Genomic DNA, 7,215 nt, shown 5'->3' on the forward strand with positions numbered 1-7,215 from the left:
GCATTGTAGACTCTCTGCCTTCAAGAAGGATGACCAGGATGATTCTTCCCAACTCTGACTGAGGATCATCTTTGAAGCCTCCTGGAGAACAGGCAGTAGCCAGATGAGGGAGGATATTATGACACATGGAAGGGACTTTGCTTGCAAATCTCTAGGCAGTAGCTAGCCATCAGTCCTACCTTAAGTGAGATAACATCATCAAATTCCCATTTTTTTTTACAATATCACCGGTAGCAGTCTAGATCAGAGGGTGATAGATTTTGGGTGGGATTACAACTAGGAGACTACTAAAGTATTTTCCATGAAAGGTTAGAAAAGGGTCTATGTGGGGCACTGTGGATGGTGTAGAGCACAGGCTCTGGGTTCTGTCGTGTTCTTTTAAAGAGTGTGAGGTTGATTCTAGCTGGTTTGAATGTCGGATTTGCTGGGATCTGTTTCAGTTGTGCCCTCCCTCTTAGGGACCCCCCAGCATGTGGTCATTGTTACTAGGGTATAGCCTTTCGGGGTGTCAGTGGGAATCAAAGCACCATCTCCAGTGTCTCTCACTCTAACTGGGTCTGACTGCCAGTGTCTTCCAGCCGAGTGTCTGCTGAAATCTCCGCTCAGCTCTTCAGCCTTCCAGACCCTGTTCTCTGCTCACCTTCTGGAGTCCCACCCTGTGCATAGGCATTAGGAATTGGCCAAGGAAAAAGAAAATTTCCTTACATGTATTCTTGGGCTTCTTCTTCACTAGTCTATATCCCAAATCCCAGCTCTCTTGGAACAAGTTATGTCTTTTCTATTTACCTTCGAGCAACATTTGCTATTACTATGTTATATGCACAATTTTTATATGAATTTACTTACATATTTACCTTTCCACTTCCTCACTATTCCTTCTTGCAAATCAGACTGTCCTTAGATTATTTTCCTTTTTCAGGCACATTTCTCGTTCAGATAACTTAAACTTACCTCTCTCCAACCTCTTGTTTCTGGAAATGCTTATGTTTGCTATTGTTCTGAGAGCAACCAAGCCTTTCATTTTCACTCATTGTTTGAGGTTTCAGTTTAAGTTCTATTGTTTTTTTTTAGTCCTTGGAATTTTGCTCACTCATTGGGAGCCAAACAATGCAATAAAATTTTATTTATTTACATTTTGGCTGTTTTATTGTAGAAGGGCCAGTCAGAGTCTCCTCTGACTCCAGTGGATATCTGTCAAAATAATTTTAATAGTAAGAATGCTAGCCTTTTACTAGGGTTATTTTCAGGTTCTTGTCTAAGAATAGAATATCTCCAACTGTGGTGGATTGAAGGTCCAACACATATGAAACCTGTTCAGGGGGAGAACATCCAAACCCTTTGCTTAAATTCTAACCCATATACCTTTACATTTTTTGTTTTATGGGCCATATTGAAAATCTGATAAAATTTATTACACTAAAAGCATATTTTCCTCCTGACCCAACATGGCCCTGGGATAAAAAAAAAATTTTCATTACCAACTCTTGACTTAAAGCATAGGTAACTGCCCTCCTTACCCAAGGCACAGGTTTATATAGATTTTTGTAATTCCAATTTGTTATTAAATATCTAATATAATACTACATAAATGGTAAAAATCATTGATCATTTCATTTTTGTGTTTATTCATATCTCCTAGTTTTCTAGAATGAAAGATCAATAGTGGCATAACAGTATGCTTTGAGAAAACAGATGCAATTCCAATAACTAAATGGGCAAACAAGCATAAACAGGTAGTTTACATAGTGAAGCAGAAATGATTCATGGTAGGTCATCCCAGCTGGTCCCAAATTGGAAAGCCCTCTGTAGAAGTGAGGGGCCTGGTTTGGTTTCTAACAATTTAGAAATGGACAGGGCTTTGGTGATCATTTCATGTCAGTTCTCCTGCTGTAACAGTTGAGGAAATAGTGTCACCTATATGACGTCTTTTAAATACTGAAATACTAAATACATTTCTTAAACTTCATATAGGACACATTTTATTCTCTAGCATCGTCTGTGACTTGGTTAATTGCCCCACCACTAGAGAGTTCTGTGGCTGAACATGTTGACATTTTATGGTTGCTCTGAGCTGTGGCTTACCGACAATTTGTTGAACAAATCAAGCTGGCTTATTAGCTCCACAGGGGCTGTGATAATGTCTGTTTTGCTCCTGACTAAGAATCCAGACATACCAATCTCTGTTGAGCAAAAGTTGAATGTCCTAGGTGTGTGGACAAGTGGTTTGTGGCCAACTCTGCATGTTGATTCAGATGCTTCTTTCCTCTTCACACTTCCCTAGAGTTTCATGCCCATCACTGCTGCCCCCAGTCTGTGGACTGAGGGATAGGTCTGGATTGCTGACCTTGGGCTGGTAAGAGGCCTGCAATCTGGGAGATGTGCTGCTTTGACCACAAGGAGGAGCTGTGGCTCTACTGAAACCTTTGAAGCTAGGAGGAGAGGAGGGGGTTGGGAGTGAGTGAGAGATGGGAGAGGAAGGAAGTGAGGGCACTGGGGCTCCATCTTTATATTAGTTGGGAGCATCAGCTGTAGGCATCTCAAAGATGGTAAACTAAAATCATTTCAAATTGATTTCCCTTTGTCTTGCATCAGATGGTTTCTGTTTGTTAAAAAACAAGACAATAGGCCCAAAATAGAGTCACTTCTGCTAAGCCTTATGTCACCAAACCAAGACTGGATTACAGTTTTGGCTGTCCTAGAAATGGAATCTAAAACCAGTTAATAGAGAATCACCAGATCAGCACTAGTGAGGTAATCTGCCTGATACACCCCTCTGTCCCCTAAAGGAAATTTACCTTGCTAAACCAACCTGCATTTTGCTAGTGTAACTTCCTTGTTCCTGCTAGCTTTTGCTTATGAACTTCTTTCATTTTGTACAGCTCCTCAGAGCCCCTTTTTCTATGCTAGACTGGATTGAATAAAGCCAATAAAGTTCTTAAAATTTACACAGTTGAATTTTCTTTTTTACCATGTTGTCCTTTTTCAGCAACTTGTTTGCTATCAGTCCATACAAACCCCATACCCTCAACTTCAGGGGCAGAGGATGGCTTATCCCTTGTGTGGTCCCCTCAGCACCCTTCCCAGTGGCTGGCTCATGTCTGGTATCACAGTTGTGCATTTCTAATGATGGGCACTGGTCCAGACTGGGACCACAACCATCCAGTCTTCTCCCTCCAGCAACTTGGCACAGGGGCTCCAGGGAGCTTAGACCCTGAGGGAAACAGTGTGTTGATTGATGTTGTCCTGTGTGACTGAGCAGAGGAGGAAGGAGAAGGCTTGAAAGGGAAATGGTCTGTCACTAAGAAAGAGTATTGGAAGGGAGGGGAATAGAGAGAGAACTAATATAATGAAGAGGACAGCTAATAGCAACAGAGCTGCTGTCAGAGGGATATCCCTTCCCAGTCATTCAAATCCACCTTCTATCAGAATCTGTATAAGATGTGAAAAGGGGAGGAAGAAATAGTCCCTGGGGCTGAGGAAACTGTCAGGACAACAACGTTACAGGCAAAACCACCAATCAAGGCCAAGGAGACCAGAGCTTAGCCCTGCTGTCCAGGGAGACCTAGTCAGACAGGCCACCACAGCCCTGACTCCACCATGGGCTGCAGGCTGCTCTGCTGTGTGGCCCTCTGTCTCCTGGGACCAGGTGAGTCTTGAGTTCAAATGGGCGGCCCTTGGACTTCAAGGTATTTTTCTGTGGTTACAGAAACATTCTTCCTTCTGTGCTTTGTCTGACTTGTGTCCCTTTCCCCCAACAGTCCCCATGGACACTGGAATTACTCAGACACCAAAATACCTTGTCATGGGAATAAGAAATAAGAAGTCTCTAAAATGTGAACATCATCTGGGACATAATTCTATGTATTGGTATAAACAGAGCTAGGAGAAGCCACTGGAACTCATGTTTGTCTACGACTATAAGAAACTTGTTGACAACAAGACTGTTCCAAATCTCTTCTTACCTGAATGTCCAGACAGCTCCCTCTTCTACCTTCATGTGGACACCCTGGAGCCAGAAGACTCCCCCGTGTATTTCTGTGCCAGCAGCAAAGACACAGCCATGCAGAGTCACCTTTTCCCTGTGCACAAATCTCCTGGGTGCAGCCAAGAAGCTGTGGGGGCAACCAAGGCTCAGTTCAACATTTCCTAAAGGGCCCTAGATAGAAATCTTTGACCATAATATTGCTGTCATTTCACTGGGTATGGCAATACTCATTTCCACGCCAAGATGCCCACAGACTCTGGCCTGGCTTTCTCTTAAGAAGTCTGTCCCTGCAGCTGAAAGACATGTTCTTCCAAGTTTCCTGCAATCGGCTCGTGCCTCTGGGAAATCTTCCATGAGACACTTTACACTCTGGCCACAGCAGTCTTACAATCCTCCTTCCAGTAGGTACCTTTCTCTGACTTCTCCTTCCCTCCAAGTTAGACCCTGGACCTCAGCCCTGATCCCAGCTCCAAACACTCTCAGATCTTTTTCAAAACACCTCCTCCCCTCATCGAGTGCTCTGTCTGTTGCTCCCATTGAGGACGATAATCCCCTCACCTGGTTTGTGTCACTGTTCTCTGGTTCACTCTCTCTGCTCCTTCAGGGTCCCAGCTCTTCAATGGCTTCTCTTCCACTTGAGATATCACACTTTCAGGCTTGATTCTTTTTCATCTGTTTCTTTAATCCTAATTCTTCAGGTCTTCACATCCTGCCTTATCATCAGAGTCTGATGCCCTTGGATCGTTGCTCACAACAGTCAGTGAGAAGTGACGGCCTCCTGACATTTCAGAGCAGCACTTTGTACTAAGGACCATCTTTGCTGAACTCTATGTCTTCCCACATTGCTCCTGTACTGGTCCTAGGTCCTGCACACACCAGCAGACCCCAAAGGCTGAGCAGAGCCCTGTGTCCTTGGGTGAGTCTTCACTGACAGACAGGCTCCCTCCTTTCCCACGTAGAGGGGCCTCCAGGAGAATGGAGACTCCTAACACATTTCAAACTACGATACAGCTGCCAACTCAACAGATGTGGCAACTCTCTCTTCTGTTCACATCTAGAATGTGAGTTTTCTTTTACCGGAGTGTGACTTTGCCCTGTTAACTGTTTTAAAGATAAACACATCTGGGTCTAGGATTTTTTTAATGGCTTTTTTATCATGAAATAAACAAGCCTGCTGTAAAGTGGATCATTTGATTTAAGGTTTCACAGGATCCTCTAAACAAAAACCTGTTCCCCCACAAGTCACACCCTACAGAGGACCAGGGGACAAGAACACAGTCCTGTGAGGAGGTGTGCTGCCTGGGACTCTCCAGGTCCCACAGTCTCTGAGCCTCTCTTTTCAGGAACCTAGGAGCCCCTGCTGTTACAGCTGTTACCACACATGGTCAGGCAGCACTGAATTTTGAGGGATCAGAGGAGGGACTTCCAGGCAAGCATCCTTGGGCTGGAGCCAGCTGCAAAGGCCAGTAGGAGACCCAGCCTGTAGGAAACAGGTTTGAGAAATATGTGTCTCTCTACCTTCACCAAAGTTATTATTCCTTAATCTGGCTTGTCTGTTCTCTGACTTCTCTCTTTTCCACTTAAGGCTAGACCCTGAGCCCTAGCCCTGATCAAAGCTCCAAATCTACAGACACTTGCTCTGAACCCCACAGGCAGCCAACAGGTCCCTGCTCCCAATGGTTCAAAGCCAGCGCACACGGGGTTCGGTACTTACTTTCTCATCCACTCTCCTTCCTTTGCACTGAAATGTCCTTTTAGGATTCAGGTCTCAGCTCCTCACTGGATTTCGTCTCTACTCTGACACTTGTACGGTTATTTTCGTTTTTCCATTGGTCTCTTTATTCCCAATGTTTAAATCATGAGGCTCAAAACTATTAATCACAGAGTCAATACCTCTGGATTGTGACTCTGAATTGGTGTTTAGAAAGGGGAGTGCGTCCTGCTGTCTGTTCAAGTCTTCATACAAAGACTAGCTGTCCTGAAGCCCGTTTTCTCCAAGGGTCCCTCTTGGGGATGTAGTATTTCACTCAGGGCCTGTGGGCCTGCATGCTCTAAGAAACATGGGGGCCTGAACCTGGGGGCATCATGTTTCTGCATGGGCACTAAGGCTTCGAACTCTCTCCCGTGGGGGTGCTCCTGGGTCTGTGGATGCTGCCTGAGACTGTGAGCCACAGAGTCTCCTCCCTTGGACTGCTAAGGACCAGATGCCCCACTGGGAGATGCTCAGCCCAGCCCTGACCCTGCCGTGGACAGCAGGCTCTTCTGCTGGTGATCTTTGGTCTCCTGGGAGTCGGGGAGTCCTGGAGTGCTTGGGGAATTCTCATCTTGTTCCCTTTACCTAAGGCCAGTTCTAAACATTGCCCCATTATCTTCTGGCCTCTGTCTCCTCCCACAGGACACAGGGAACCTGGAGTCAGCCACACTCCTAACCATATTTCACAGAGATGGGTCAGGGTGTAGCTCTGAAGTGTGACCCCATTTCTAGTCATTTGTACTTCCCTTGGTAGCGACAGACCCCGGAAAAGGTAGTGGAGTTTCTGACTTCCATCCATAACAAGTTTCCTTCAGAGAAGGCAGACTTTTTGAAAGATCGATTCTCAGCTGAGATGCCTGAGGGATCGTACTTCACTCTGAAGATCCAGCCTGCACAGCTGGGAGACTCAGCAGTGTACCTCTGTGCCAGCAGCTTAGCCACAGCCTTGCAAATGTGCTTCTTACTTTTGCACAAACTTCTCTGCTTCTCTGCTCTCCCCAGGCTCTCAGTAGCCCTTGCGTGCCTGAGAGGGGTGAGGGTTGTGTGGTTTTGGCTGCAGCTCTTCCCAGTAGCAGAGTTTTAAGTTTAACTTTAATTTGCGGAATAGGAAATGTTGCACAGGGATATCTGGGCCTGTGGTATTCGGGAAAGGTTCTCAGGAACTACAGAATGTGGCTGTGGACACCAAGGATGGAACAAATGTAGCCAATGAGTGACCAGGGGAGCCTAGAGAGGAACTTTGTATCCTCTCCTGGTCTCTATTTTTGTTGTTTTCTATTTAGCAAAATATGCCTTCCATCTTTGACTGGAGACTGGCTTACTGGAGAGGAGAGGAGGGACATGCATGAGGATACTCAGGATCTTCAACTGGGAACTTTTCAGAAGGTGAGGAAACTCAACACCAGAGCTTGGGAAAGGAATATTCTGGAACAGTAGATGGCAGAGGCAGGAGCACCTCAAGATTCTGTTATCCAGG

The 7,215-nt window shown here is 45.4% G+C and overlaps 1 pseudogene; it reads left to right on the forward strand.

Moving 5' to 3' along the window:
* The first annotated feature begins 3,582 nt into the window (after positions 1 to 3,582).
* On the forward strand, positions 3,583 to 6,955 carry LOC101406799 (uncharacterized; annotated as a pseudogene).
* Positions 6,956 to 7,215: the final 260 nt, after the last annotated feature.

Source organism: Ceratotherium simum, chromosome 1, assembly GCF_057802395.1.
Source record: "Ceratotherium simum simum isolate JZ-2026a chromosome 1, ASM5780239v1, whole genome shotgun sequence".
NCBI lineage: Eukaryota > Metazoa > Chordata > Mammalia > Perissodactyla > Rhinocerotidae > Ceratotherium > Ceratotherium simum.